The sequence below is a fragment of the Rhinolophus hipposideros genome (genome assembly GCF_964194185.1).
Source record: "Rhinolophus hipposideros genome assembly, chromosome: 2".
In the NCBI taxonomy this organism is placed as follows: Eukaryota; Metazoa; Chordata; class Mammalia; order Chiroptera; family Rhinolophidae; genus Rhinolophus; species Rhinolophus hipposideros.
In genome coordinates this window covers 28,321,985-28,338,411 of record NC_138048.1, presented here as the reverse complement: position 1 = coordinate 28,338,411, position 16,427 = coordinate 28,321,985, and the positions used below count along the sequence as shown (strand labels likewise).

The window sequence follows — 16,427 nt, the reverse complement described above, 5'->3', positions numbered from 1 at the left end:
TAAATTCTTTATTAAAAGATAAAGACTCGTAGATTGAGTCATGCATACACATATGTATGCACTCCCAACTAAATGTTAATTGCAAGATATATATCTGAAACAAAATGACCCACTTAGGTTAAATATAAAAGAATGTATGAAAATATTTTTGGTCAACCACAACAAAAGGGAGATTGAGGTTTGCACTATTCATATAAAAAAATGAAGATAATAGTTATAAAATGTTGTATATAAAATAGCCAACACCAAAATGTATAAAGCAAAACTATTAAACTCTGGGACAAATGGATAGAAACATAATCACATGGAAGATTTTACTTCTTTTAGTTTAAATGCTAAGCTTTCAGGGTCAAAGTCTAGTAAAGGAACAATGAAATCACCTTCCTGGGATTCTTTACCTCCACAGCAGGAGTGAAGAGAGGCTCTAGACACCCCCAATATTCACAGGTTTACCTCCACAACCTGCAGTGGAAACACAGAACCAGTCTCATTGGCCCTTTAATCCTCCTAGGTCATTCACGACAGGAAACACCAGTCTCCCTGGTCAACCCTTACCTCCTACATTCTGTTCAACTCTGAAGGCCTCCCCCTGTGCCTTCTGACATCATGGTCCATCAGCAGTCTCTTCTGTGATGTTTTACGCATTTCTTGTCAACTAAAATCTAAATTTGCCTGATCACATGTCATCCTGTGTACAATTTTCATGTCATGGCTAGTTTTCTGGTCTTATATGACATTACCCTCATCCTACCTTAAAACTTTCAATTTTGAACCTCAAGTCACAAGAATTTCCACTCGCCACCCTTTTCATTGTGGTAATCTATCAATACTCCAAATCGCCACCCCTCATTTTGTGAAGACTTTGCTTCTGGATTACAGTCTCTCTCTCCAATACTATTCCTGTCTTAATTATTGTTGATTTTATTTATACATGTAATTCAATTCCTGGCCTCTCAGTTCTTTTAATTCCTCTCTTCTCCACCTTATATCAGTCATTCACTCCTATGATCATACCCTAGACCTTGTTACCAAAACTGAATCACCTACGTAATCTCAGTTTCGAGCAGCCCACACTCTAATCACCATGACTTTATGATCATTCCTTTTTCAGTATCTTCCTCATCTTCTTCTCAACCACTTGGCTCAGAGTGACCCAGGACTGTCATTATTTCTTGACAATCCCATCCACTCTCAGGGCTTTAAGAACCACTGATACGCCAGTGACTCTCAAGTTTATATTTCTAGCCTGGACCTCTTTCCTGAACTGTAGCCTTATACTCAACATCTGAGTATGCTCAACATCTTCACTGGGTATCTAATTGGCACATCAAACTTAACAGACCCAAAATCAAGCAATTGTTTCCCCTCTCTAACTACTCCTTCATGCATTATTTCCTTTCAGGTTCCTAGGAAGCCTTGGAATTGTCCTTTATACATTTCCTTATTTTTTCTCATATCCAGCACAGTGGAAATACTGTTGGCTTTACCTTAAGAATATATCCAGAATTGGATCACTTTTAATCACCTCCATTTTTTTTTTTGGTATGCCTGGATACACTTTAGAATTTAGAGAAGGTAGTCATTCCTTGGCCTTTTAAGTTAAAAGACTACAGGATGACATCCATTATAACAGTAGTCTATTTTTGATGTAACTTTCAATTTATCTATGTTAGCATTCCTGAAGTTCAATTAAAAGATCTGATGGAATAAATTAGTTTTTGTTCTTGCAAGCTGTATAAACATATACTCAGAGATTATAGAGAACAAATGTTTCAGATAAGGTTATCGCCCTACGTATCATAAAAGGAATTTCAAAGTTATACTGATGAAGTTAGGCTTTGGTCTTGTAGGGTCTAAAACAAGAGTGATGCAATGTAGATTCTTTGGATATCACTTTCTATTGGGTCTTTGTTGCTCTGTAAACTTCCCACCCAACACCTGCGGGTTTGGTTTAACCATAAAACCAGAATTGAAACAGGTCTCTGATTGCTTCCGGCTGTTCTTGTTATGAATTAAATGAATAGCAGTGTACTGCTATTCCTTATTTCGTCTCCTGCAAAGCCCAGGCCCCAGAGATGTGATTTTTATTCGATTGGAAGCAAGAATCCCATATGGGCTGCGTATCTTAATATATTGGTAAGGGGGATCAAATATATGCTGATGGAAAGAGAACTGACTCTGGGTGGTGCACACACTATGGGATTTATAGATGATGTAATGCAGAATTGTACACCTGAAATCCATGTAATTTCACTAACAATTGTCACCCCAATAAATTAAAAAAAAAGAAAAAAAATCTTGCGAGGTTCTAATTGGGCACGAAATCTCACCCCAAACTCTGATGTAATCTCACACCCTACCTCCTGACTGAGAGTTCCTGATGGACAGAGTGAGTAAATAATGGGTTGTGCTATATCTTCAACTAGACCAGGCTGGGAAAAGATGAAGGCCCACTGGCATACAAGTGTGTGGTTTCAGAGATGTGTTTTAATTGACAGCAGTGAACAACAGAGTGTCTGCTTCAGTAAGTGGTTTTCCTGTATCCTTTTAATTGAATCAGTCAGTTATTAGACTCATTTCCTAAAGTGGTTGCAGTAAGCAGAAGCCATGGTACTATACTTTCAAGGATTTGATTCAAACTCAGTAATTACATTTTCCCGATTCCTCTAAGTCACAAGGGCTACAGCACCAGCAGAAACCAGCAGTAGCTGGTCCAGTCTAGAGAAAATTTATTTTCATCCTCTTTAGGTTGAAAATGCAGAATATGGGTCCATTAATTAATAAAATGATTAGGTAACTTATTTTATTGCCTAAAAAGAAAAAATTGTTTTGTATAGAAGAGGTACCCAGATATTCTTAAAAACTGTATGCTCAGTTCAGATAAAACTGAATTGTTGAAAAGAAATACGGCTGTTCTTGCCGGAGTGTGTTATGCAGCATTAGTAAGCAAGCTGGTCTGAATCAATGTAGCCTCATTAAAATCCTTAGGTGGGTAGCAGAATTGAGACAATGTGTGCACTTGGTGGGAAATGCAGTTCCAGGTACTTAGAAAAGAAGCACAGTGTTGTTAATTTGCTTCCATTACCATTCACATAGACAATATTTCTCGAGCAATGAATCACTACCTGATCATGTAGGTTTTTATTTTTCTTGATACAGTGTTGTGCTTAGCTTTTAGGTTTCTTTCTGCTTTTCTGCATACACATCACTTTAAGTATAGCTCTTTCTTACAAAAGGCTGTTTTCCTTTGGAATATTTTTAAAAGATTTCTGGGAAAACTTTTATCTCCTACTACTATATAAGTTATAGCATCTAAATCCAGGGTAAAACGATATTCTTGTTACTAGTAGATAAAGCTATAATTTAAAAATTATCACAGGAAGCAAAGGTGTTTTGTTAGACCAGTCAGAGACATGTCGGGCCACTGTCAGCTACTGTGGCCCTGGTCTGTCACCTGGGGCGTGAGCTCTTTGCTGGTCAGTGCACTCAGATGTGCATCAAGCGCTGATGAGCAAACTCTGAAAAAGATGGACTTGATCAATGGGCCCAGTCTATACATGCCTATGGAACAAGGTTCATCCTGAATTGGGAGTCTTTTCTTGGGAAAGATTGTTTTGAGGTCCTCAAATTGTAGTAAAGCTGTCCTCACGTATGACCTAGAGTGGGGCTCATAGCCTCAACCTGATCCTACCAATCTCCCACCAACTTCGCTTAGGCTGCTGACAACACATGCCAACACGCGATTGGATAATTACAGAGGAGCTTCAAGTTCCAATAGCTGCTAATTTAGCTCATTGTACATCAGTGAAAAGTGGATGGGAATGTTATGTGAAATTTTCAGGAATATGTGTGCCACTCCCATTCCTGGGTAATACCAATTATTTCTCTCTCTTTCTCCCTCTTCTTGTCCGTAAGTTTCCCTTCTTCTCTTAAGCTTTTTCACATTAAAGGTATGAAAAGGACATTTCAGAAATGGGTTTTTGCAAACCAACTTACGTGCAACTCTGACTTTCAAGAAAACAAACAGAAACTAGTGTTGAGGAAGTGGTATGAGGAGAATTAATCTTTGAAGAGGTTTCTTCTTTTAAAAAGAAAATTCTTTTTAAAAACACGGGGTTCTGGTAATAGCCAGCTTCCCTAGGGACTTTATTTACAGTCAGATACACAGGCATTTGATTTACAGAGACTCAGTTCTGCACCCTTCTACCATGAGGTACGGGGAAGTTTTACCTGGTGAAGTTTCTATTTCCTTCTCACCACCCAGGTCATTTTCACTTTGGAATATGACTGGACCAAAGCTGAGGTTTCAATATAAAAAATACATTTCAGCAAAATCAGTTATATAAGGAAAAATATATACTTAGTCTTTTTAGAGTAAGGGATGAGTTTCTGCTCTCACGTGACCCTGAGAGTAGTTGTTTAGGCAAAATGGTAACAGTGAAATCAATCTTACCAGGATTTGAGGACTCATTCCACAGGGTCAAAGGTATTTTTTTCCCCCTTGCTCACTCCCTCGTTCCCTCCTAAAGAGGCCTCCTTTCTACTCTCCCTTCTTCCTTCCTCCCTCTCTCTTTCTCTTTCCACCACCCACGCACCCACCTTTTTTTCTCCTTTTTTCCTGCTTTATTTTAAAACTAAAGAACAGTAGGCTAGGAATGAAACAGTATATTTTCCACTTGCTTCCACGCATTTGGCTATTTAGCCTTCATATGACTTTCGCTGTTTTCAATTATAGTGCAATTCTCTTTTCTACCTAAACTTCCTCTAACTATCCCCACAACATGTAAAAAGAATTATAGTAAGTAAATCCCTGTTCTTGAAAGTCAATGAAACTACCTAATTTGCAGAAATAAGAATAATTTGGCAAAAGGACTAGTTAGCTATGGCAAAACATTGTTAAGGGGGGAGACGCAGGGAGAAAAACATGGGGTTATTATTATAAAGGCAAGAAGTATGCAGCAGAAAGTAGCATTCTTTAGAGTGGGAAGTTGGAGTATTATTTGATAGACCTGTAAATGCACTTTAAGTGATTTAATAGGTAAGAACCAGAACTTGAAATTGGAATTGAAAAAGACTTATTATATAATTTAGTCCCTTTGGCCAGGAAAGGAACAATACAATTTTGGGTCTAAACTTAATTGGGATTTAACCAGATTCTTTGAAGCTTTTCCATTTTTCATCTGGAAAGCACAAAGTGCTCATCCTATCAGGAACAATGATGGACTGCATAATTCGATAGTGCATAGTGTATCCTAAATCAAGTTCTCAGCAGCCACAGTAGGGAAATCAAAGGTATTCCAACTGAAATGAGAATCTAAACAGCTTTGTAATATGTGTAGGGAAGGAGGTTAAACGTTTTGGATAGAAAATTATCAAAATCATAGCTTCTATTCCTACTTTTTACATTTTTGACATTGAAAATCTATGTGAGGATTTCATCTTTTCCCCCAAAACTCCTGCAGCAGTTTCTTATCAATTCCTACTTATACAGGGCACTTAAAAAAAAAAAAAGACATTAAATCATTTTGGCTTGAGTCTTTCCAAAGTCAAAGGCATTTTAAAGTACTATCTTCCATGCAAACAATACCAAAATTCCAGCAAGGAGACATGATATTAAAGAATAATAAGGCAATGTGAGAATTAAGCATATTATATTTGACTTCCATCAAGGACTATGCCACTTGCATAATCCAAATGAATAAGCTCTCATAAATCCATACTTCCCAACACATTTGCTTTCATAAGCTACACTGCAATCAAGCAACAATAAACTGAACCAGGCTTTTAAGAAGTATTACAGTGGCTGGATAGGAATTTATCTCACCTGCTTCTTATATACGAACATACAGTATATAGAAGTCCACATGTCATCTGTCATTATTCCCTTCCTTCCCACTACGTTACTTTGACACAGACTTCTCAGATGATAGACTTGAAAGAAAGGGGAAAGTGATAATTGAATAGAGTGGCTATTTGGGAACTTGTTCTCAAACCTCATGTCTCCCACTGTCAGCCAGCTTTCTGTTCAGAGGAAGCCATAGACAGGCTGGGTTTAAAATGAACCGCATAAGTGGTATCATTTACATTTTCACACATGGGAAAACTGAGACTCGGAGTGATATACTAAAAAGTGGATGGTCAGTGACTGAGTTGACACCACATAGAGCCCACCAAGGATCCTGAAAGAAACAATCTGGACCCTCTAGAAGATCCCCTATGATAATTTAAACATAGGTGTTAGATAGAGGTCCTTCGCCATCCACAGCTCCTAGATCTGATGAGTGAAACCCTGATTTGTGGAAGGCCTAGGAATCCTGAGTAAATGAATAGTGGCTGTCGAGTGAAAAGAAAATTAGACAATCTTTCACAATACTTATTTGGAAGAAAGACATAGAAGTTTGTGTGTGATGGTGGTGGTAGATTCATGAAGGACTTGTGTAGACCATGGATATACCAGAGTGGTCTGAGTACGCCAAGTGCCAAAACTTCATGAAGGTACAAGTGTTAGACATTGTTCAAATAAAAAAGAATTATTCTTTGTTTTCTGTTTAAAGGCATTATGAATCCGCACGTTAAGTTGACCTTAAATTACCTAAGAGAATGATGAAGGCCCTGTTTATTGCATGACCAATTGTAGACATACAAGAATCCGCCACTGGGTAAGAAAAGTCCTAAACTTGATGTGCTTATAATCACATCGTAAGGCAGTAATATCCCAGGAGATCTGAGAAAACCTTATGGAAAAAAAGATGGCACAAGAGACAGAAAAAGTGGTAAAGTAGGTATATCTTTTTTACGTGGGTACTAGAGATGGTCAAGTAATCTGTTTTTTTATTGTATTTGTGTAGATGTGTCTGAGAAGAAAGAGTGTGTCGCTTTTTGGTCTAATTTCTTCCCAGTTTTGGCGTAGGATACCAGTCAATGGCATTTTCAAACCTTTGTGGGAAATACTTCTTTTTACCTCATGTTTAATTACCCAATAATCTAGCTGTATTTATGGTGTTTTACATGGATATTTAGCAATATATATTGTAACTTGTAAAGCTAATTATGAAGTATTTTATTTTTTAGTAAATGGGTAAAGTCAGTCTTTTCTGTCCTGTTCATTGGTGGATATTATAGCCAGGTCTTCATTATCTATAGAAAGGATGGTCCTTTTGGGTAGGATATTTATTGCACAGAAAATTATCCAACTACATTTCAATATGCCTAGGAACTGGGCCTTTCATCAAACTTGCTAACAAGTTGAAACAGATAAGTGATTTGTTCCCCAGAGAAATAGCCAAAAGGCATTAAGGAGAACACAGAAGAAACTCAGAGCCTGGATAATCCATCAGCTAGTTAATTCACACCTGAATAATTGAGAGTTTGCTTTACATTAAGTATTTATGAAGGTTCCACAATGTGCTGAAAAGCAGATGCACCAAATGAAAAATGCCAAATAAAACCTACCTGCACACAGTTTACGTTTAGTATGGATCTTACGACTTGACTTGAATACGCAAAATAGAATGCGTTTTCAAACTTCAGTGTGTATGAGAATTGTGAGGAGGGGCATGTCTGTTAAAATTGCATATTTCTAGATGAACTTCATAGGTGCGCCTCAGGAATCTGGATTTTTAACAAGTTAACTCAGATGATTCTGAAGCAGGTAGTCTCTGAAGCAGGTAGATAGAGAAATCTCTTGATGAAAATATCAATGTAGGTAGTGGCCTGAGAAGTTTATTTAGGCATAAGGCATAAGGGAAGAAGTCAGAGATAAAGAAATCAGAGGTGTAAGGGAAGAAATCAGAGATAAAGTGACCTACAAACTGAAGAGACGACATCAAAGGGATGCTTATTAGCATAAAGGAGAACAAGGGCATAAAGACAAAGAAAGAGGAAGATGGATAATAGAATACTGGTACTATAAAAGATCTTAGTATCTTAGAGATTGCTATAATGCTATGATATCTGTAATTTACTATAAATTACTTACAGTTAGTGTATGCTGCACTTTAAATGTGAGCAGTACTGGAATCTCACAGCTCAGTGACAGCTCACTAGCATTCCAAAAGGAAGCCCAGACTTCAGAGGGAGCTGATTTAGCTATTTATATTGAATCGATACCAGAAGCTTTAATGATTAGTATGAATGTCAGGAAAAGGAATTCCACTGGTTAACTTGATGGGTTGTTAATCAGCGTAATGGATGTTAGAAGTGGGCCCTCATTGGTGAAATTAGTGACATTCATGATATGGGGACTGGCTAAAATATTTTAGGGATAACTTCCTTTTCTTGTATAGTCAGGGTATAGGAATGTAGACAAGCCTATAGCTATGTTGTCACCTAAAGGATGAATTCTAATCTCTCAATAATACTTAAATGGTTTAGATAATGAATCTGAAGATATCTGATTGCCTGGCCTATAAGGCTGCAGAATCTTGGCTTTGAGATGTTATTTAAGCTTTCTTGAATGATATTTTGTCAGGCAACATGTTTAGGGATCCCCTATAAGAATGGAGAGTTGGGACTTCATTGATCTTATAGAAGAAGTTATATGATGTCCTGTTTGTTAATAAATGTTTGTATGATAAATGTCGATACATGAAGCAGAATTGTTCTGACTTGATCTAATTTTAACTCGAAACATGTTCCTGAGGGTGCTTGCTCATTCTCAGTCACCTCAAGTGTTTTGGTTGGTATAGCTATCTACTAAAAAGACTTTATGAGTTGTCACGACCTAACTGGCATAGACCAGTTCTCAACATAAATGTAACAAACAAACAAACAAACAAACAAACACCCCAACAACTTCAATTGGGAGAGAAATTTGGTGACTCTTCTCTTGGTGATCTTTCTCTTGTGAGAAAAACTACAGTTTTTGTGCTCTCTCTGTAAAACAAGTATATTCATTATGCTGATCTTCTGGTCCCCAAAAAGATATGAGAGGGTCAACAGAGGCTTGAATAGAAGTAGCTTCCAAAGGCATATAGTTTCTGCTGGGTCATTAACTTCTCAGTTTGCTCCATGAAAAAGAACAAATATGGGAAAAGGGGATAGAATTTTGACATTTCAGACAGTGGTCCACTGTGCGCTCCAATGGGCCATGATCTCCATGTTATTTTAGATCTTGCCCAGGGTATTCTCTACAAAAAAGACACTTTTTTTTTTCCCTGATTTTGACAGTATTAATCCCTCCTGCTCCCCAAGTAATTGCTGCTTAAAAAAATTATAATAAAAGAATTAGAAGCTAATCAGAAAGATGTAGTTGTATGTTCCCCAATTTCTCCTGCTTAAATATTTTGAAGTAATCAGATGCTTTCAGCATATCCACCTAGAAAAGAAGTCATCAGTTAATACTTTTCACATTTATTTATATATAGGCACTCAGATATGAAAATGTTCAAATGTGTCACACCGTAATTTGTTTTTCTACAGTATAAGTGAAACTGTAAATGGGAAAATGGAAATGAATGTATCCATATATCTATAACAACATCTTTTCTGAGCTGCAATTTTATAAGATAAATTCAGAACATATAACCCAACACCCTTCATGCTGAATGGTAAAAATACCTATGAAGTCATTTCAAAATAGTGAAAAGTCAAATTCTGGAGCAGCAGATTAATTAAACCATAAACATTGTGACTATTTAAGAATGTTACTCTAAAATGTCACACTTTCAATAAAAGTAAGAGATTTAGTCTGGCAATTCTGTCACTTTTACAGATATATGATTTACTAGACAACATTAATATGCAGAGAAAAACTGGGAGATATCTATAAATAACTTTGTATATGTTTGTTACCATTTGCCAGCTAATTATCATTTTGAGATATCATGGTTGTGATTAATAAATCAGAAGGGAAAATCAATAATGAAAACATGAAATCAACTTCAGATTCAAGCCAAAATAAACTGGCATTTGTAAGTCAGAAAAACCCATTAAGGAAACTAATATAGTAGTATTCCAAAGCTCTATTTTATGCAACAAAGCACCATCCTGTTTAATGGAAAAAAGTAGTTAAGAGAATATTTAAAAGACAAACTAGGTGGAATATCACATATGGCAACAGGACACCGACTGAATTAAAGGGCTTTAGTTGAAAGAGAAAGGACAGTATCTTCAATTCTTTTTATTTGAGTTCAAGAAATATTTACTGGCTAACAAATTAAAACCTCTTCTCCAGAGAGCTGTTTTTAGTTCACGGAAAGATAACTTCTCATTGCTTCTGATCTCAGATATAGGAGACTGTTATGGGTTAAATTGTGTCTCTGCAAAATTTCAATGTTGAAGTTCTAACCCCTCATATCTCAAAATATGAACCTACTTGGTAATAGGGTCATTGCAGAGGTAATTAATTAAGATGAGATTATACTGGAGTAGGGTGGGCCCCTAAGCCAATATAGCTGGTATCTATATGAAAAGAGGAAATTTGGAAACTGAGACATGCACAGGAGGAGAATACCACGTAAACATGAAGGCAGAGATAAGGGTAATTCTTCTACAAGCCAAGAAACATCAAAGATTGCGAGCAAACCACCATAAGCTAGGAGAGAGGCATGGAACATTTCCTTCCAGCCCTGTAGAGTCCTTCAGACTTCTAGCCTCCAGAACTGTGAGACTGTAAATTCTGTTGTTTAAGCCATCCAGTTTGTGATCCTTTGTTATGCTAGCCCTAGCCAACTAATACAGGGATAAAAATAACAATGATGACACAATCTCTATCCTCAAAGTGCCTACAAACAGTTGTTTTATTGTAAAAGTAGAGAATTCTATTGGCAGAGTTTTGTCACTTAAATATTAACATTCAGAAGACTGGAAACAGAAACAGGTAAAAGGAAAAATGTGTTACCCAGGGCTGATGAGGTTGAAGATGAAAGGGACAGATGATTCAGGGCATTAATGTGCATTCTTGAAATGGCTGACCATGGGATCAAGGCTGGGAAGACAAGTGAGGGAAAATAATGCAGAAAGGTGTGTTGGTGAGTTACATTAAGAGTAAGAAAAGTGGAGAGTGACATTACCAAGATGGTGACATAGTTTGTTCCTGACTTTGCTCTCCCTCACAAGAAGAACAATTAACAACTATTCAAAAGAAAAGCACCACTGAGAGAATCCTGGAACACAGGGGTAAAGCTGAAGCATGCCCCTGTACAAGAGAGACCCAGACAGACTGCATTAGGAGGGGCAAAGAGGTGGCTACATGGTAACTGCATAGCACCTCCTCAAGATCAGTATAGACCAGTTGGAAAGCTCTCCCCTGTGCCTCTGGTTACTCTGGTGGGAAAAGAGAATTGGGATGGGGGAAAACCAGCCATCCCCCAGCATTGTGGGTCACTTTGTAGACGCTCCTACTCTGACCTTACACTACAGGGATAGTAGGGGAATCTGTGGGGCTCAACCACTGGGAATCTGACTGTGACGGAGAAGGGATGAGGGGTTTGTAACAACTAGCACATGGATGTTGGCAGACCAAGTTCATACCTGCAGTGATGAAGTAGTAATCCCAACCAGCAGCTTTGTTCATCTGCAGAACCAAGACATGGGTGCACTCTGACCAGAGAAATAGACGGGTTATAGATCTGCCAGATTTGGATCCTCAGCTGAGGAGTTTTGCTGGCCCTGGAGCTTGGTTTGCCCAGGCAAGGAGCTCAATTACAGCCCCATCTGCTGTGGAAAGCGTCTTCCACTCACATCTGACAAGAAGGACTGGTGACAACTCCTGGCAGCAGTGTGGTCCACTGGCACTTGAGCTGAGAGGGGGTAGGCAGAGCTCATAGTCTCTAGAGAAAAGCCAGTGGCCCTGTTCAGTCAGGGAACTTGGGTTGTGGGTCACTTTAAGTCAAGACAACAAACAAAGGGTTTTACTGGCTTCAGTGCTATTTCTCCTGCTGTGCCTGGGCAGGGAATCTAATCCATAGTCCTGATTATTTCTGAATACAGCATTCATCTTGTTCTAGCAAAGAACCTAACCAGGGCATATGGAAAGCTGTATAGTCCATTCAAAAGCCCTGTATAGTGGCACTTGAACAAAGAGGATAGCCCATGGCTTCCCCTGTCTGCCATGGGAGAACTGTTGGCCTCACCTGACTAGGGAATTTAGTGAACACTGTCGTCTAATTTGAGTCTCCAAACAATGATCTCTATAGCCCCTGTGTCCCATCTTGCTGCCCTGCCACAATAGGAAAGCTAATTTATAGCTCCATCTACTACTGAATATAGTACCCAGTCCCAACCAGCTAGTAAGCCTGACCAGAGAATCCAGGCAACTGGCACAGCCCATCCTACAGCCTGACTTGGGTAGGGAAATAAGGCTGCAGTCCTATCCAAATATTCTCAGCCAGTGGCACCCCTCCTCATCCCCATTGTTAGAACTCAAACAGTTGTCTTGCCCCTAAATAGAACATAATAGTAGGCCCCACCTGTTCAAGGATATTACCATTAGATACACCCATAAACCCAAACTGAGCTCAATGGTGAAGATGTACCTTTGCCAAAGCAAACCGGTAAAATTTTGGAAAAGGAGCCTAATCACTCAAATGTGGAGATACCAATGTAAGGAATAAAGGATCATGAAAAATCAGGTAAATATGACTTTAATACAGTTCCAATAACTGACTGAAAAGAAATGGAGATCTATGAACTGTCAGACGAAGAATTCAGAATAATCCTCTTAAGGAAGTTTAGTGAACTATTAGAACACAAACACAGACAATTAAATAAAACTGGAAAAAAAATGAATGAAAGAATGAGAACTTTGACAAGGAAATACAACCATCCAACAAAACAAACAAATAAACAAGCCAACAAACCACACCGTACAGAAATCCAAGAGTTGAAAAATACAGTAACTGAAGAATACATAAATGAAGAATTCTATAGTTGCAAAAGTATACTTGACTACACAGAAGAAAGAATCAGAATCCTGGAGGATAGGATATTGGGAATTACCCAGTCAGAAGAGCAAAAAGAAAAAAGAATGAAAAAAACTGAAGAAAAGCCTATGGGAATTATGAGAGCGAAAAGAAACAATATTCATAGAATTACAGAAGGAGAAGAGAAAGAGAAAGGGACATCCAGTATATTTAAAGAAATAGTGGCTGAAAATTATCTGAACCTGGAGAGAGAAATGGACATTCAGATCCATGAGGCTCAAAGGGCCCTGAATAGCTTGAACCTGAATAGGGCTACACTGAGACACATTATAATTAAATTGTTAAAGTCAAACACATAGAGAGACTTGTAAGAGCAGCAGCAGAAAAAAAATGATGTTACATACAAGGGAACCCTCAAAAACTATAGACAGATTTCTCAACAGAAACTTCACAGGCCAGGAAGGAATGGGATGTGTGATATTCAAAATTTTGAAAGAAAATGAGAGTCAACCCCAAATTCTATACCTAGCAAAGCTGTCCTTCAAAGATGAAGGAGGGATAAAGAGTTTGCTGAACAAACAAAAGCTGAGGGAGTTCATTACCACATACGTGCCTTACAACAAATACTAAAAGAAGTTCTTTGAGAGTAAGTAATGCCAATTAACATCATAAAAACATAAAAAGGTAGTGTAAATTTCACTGGCAATGGTAAATATAAAGTCATAGTTAGATTCTGCAAAAGGTAATAGTGGTGCCTAATTCATATACAACTCTAATTTGAAAACTGAAAAAAATAACCACAGTAAAACTAATCATAACTATAATAATCTGTTATTAGTTACACAACATGAAACACAAGTAAATTGTGATAGCAATAACATGAAATGTAAGGGAGAGGAGAAGTAAAAGTGTAAAGTTTAGGAATTTTATTGAAGTTATCAGTTTAATATATGGTGTTATAAGTTTAAGGTATTTTAAAAAATCCATAGGAATCTTGATTTTACATAAACCACATGGTAACCACAAGGCAAAATCCTGTAGTAATTACATAAAAGAGCACGATAGAGAAGTGGCAGCATGCTCATACCAAAAGACACCAAAAAACAAAAAAGATGCAGGATAAAAAACAATAAATAACATGTCTACAAAGCTACAAGAAAACAAAACAAAACAAAAGTGGTGATAGTAAGTCTTTACCTATCAATAATTATTTTAAATGTAAACAAAATAATTCTCAAATTAAAAGACATTACTTGGATGAATGGATTAAAAAAAAAACAAGATCCAACAATATTTCTGCTTGCAAGACATTCACTTTAGCCTTAAACATGCTCATATATTGCAAATTAAGGAATGGAAAAAGACATTTGAAGCAAATGGTAACCAAAAGAAAGCAGTGGTATCTAGATGATCCACTCTCCATATCTGCTATGAACAGGTATACACCAATAAACTTGACAGCCTAAAAGAAATGGAAAATATTCTTAGAAATGTAAAACTTACCAAGACTGAATCAAGAAGAAACAGATGATCTGAATAGACCAATGACTATTAAGGAGATTGAATAAGCAATTAAAAATCTGCAAATGAAGAAAAGCCCTGGATTGGAAAGGAAGAAGTAAAGTTCCATCTATTTGCAGATGAAATAATCTTAAAGGCTCAACCAAAAAACTATTAGATCAAATCAATGAATTCAGTAAAGCTGAAGGATACAAGATTAACATACAAAAACCAGTAGTGTTTCTATACACTAACAGTTAATTTTCTGAAAAAGAAATTGATCTCATTTACAATAGCATCAAAAATTATAAAATACTTAGGAATAAATTTAACCAAGGAGGTGAAAAAATCTGTACTCTGAAAATTACAAGGCATTGATGAAAAAAGTATTAGAGACAAACAAATGGAAAAGTATCATGAATTAGAATGTCAGTACTACAAGAGCCATCTAAAGATTTAATGCACTCCTTATCAGGATTCCAATGACATTCTTTACTGAAGCAGAAAAACAGTCCTAAAATTTGTATGGAACAACAAAAAATGCCAAATAGCTAAAGAAACCCTGATAAGGAAGAACAAAGCAGGAGCATTACACTTCCTAATTTTAATCTAACTATAAAGTTATAAGAATCAAAACGGTATGGTATTAACATAAAAGCAAACAAATAGACCAATGGAACAGAACCAAGATCCCAGAAATAAACCCAAGCATATATGTTCAACTAATATTTCACAAGGGAGCCAAGAATACTCAATGGAAAAAAGAGAGTTTCTTCAATAAATGGTACTGGGATAATTGGATAGTCACAGTAAAAAAATGCAACTGGACCCCTATCTTATACCATTCACAAAAATCAACTCAAAATGGATTAAAGACTTGAAAGTAAGACCTGAAGCCATGAAACTCCGAGAAGAAAATATAGGAATATAGCTCCTTGACATGGATCTTGGTAATGATTTTTTGAATATGACACCTAAAGCACAAGTGACAAAATAAAAAAGTCAATAAGTGGGACTACATGAAAATGAAAAGCTTCTGTACAGAAAGAGAAAATATCAACAAAGTGAAAATAAAACGTACAGAATGGGAAAAAATATTTGGAAAGCATATCTCTGATAAGGGGTTAATATCCAAAATATATAAAGAATTGATACAAATCAACAACAACAACAACAAAAACCAAACAATTAAAAAATGGGCAAAGGACTGAAATAGACATTTCTTCAAAGAAGATATACAAAAGGCCAAGGGGTACATGAAAAGATGCTCAACATCACTAGTCATTAGGAAAATGTCAATTAAAACCAGAATGAGGAATCACCTCACACCTCTTAATCGAAAAGATAAGAGATAAATGCTGGCATGGATGTGGAGAAAAGGGAACCCTTGTGTGCTGTTGGTGGAATTGTAAATTGGTAAAGCCACTGTGGGAAATAGAATGGAGGTTCCTCAAAGAATTAAAACTAGAACTGTCATATGTTCCAGCCATTCCATTCTGGGAATAGTATATCCAAAGGCAATGAAAACACTCAAAAATATATCTGCATACCCATGTTCACCGCCGTACTATTTCCAATAGTCAAGATATGGAAACAACCTAAATGTCCATCAATGGATAAAGCAGTTGTGAGATCATTTTACATACATATATAATACATATACATATAATACATATATACATATCAGACATAAAATGAAGGAAAACCTACCATTTGTAACAACATGGATGGACCTTTAATGCATTACGCTAAGTGAAATAAGTCAGACAGAAAGATAAATACTATACGAGGGATGATCAAACAATATGGTGAATGTTTAAATTCAAAAAAAATATTTACAGTAAAAGACACATTGCCATTACTCTCCCTCAAAATACTTCCCATCACTTTGAGCACACTCATCGTTCTTACCACTTTCTAAAGGAGGTCTGGAAGTCCTCTTTCATGAATGTCTTTAGTTGTGCTGTCATGGCTGCCTTGATGTCCTGAATCATTTTGACTTTGGGGAAGAGCCAGAAGTTGCACAGAGCCAGATCCAGTGAATAAGGTGGATAAGGACACTGT

The 16,427-nt window shown here is 36.9% G+C and overlaps 1 protein-coding gene across 1 annotated transcript in view; it reads right to left on the bottom strand.

Moving 5' to 3' along the window:
- The window catches only part of EPHA6 (EPH receptor A6), an 893,585-nt gene that overhangs the window by 87,659 nt on the left and 789,499 nt on the right, over positions 1 to 16,427 (bottom strand).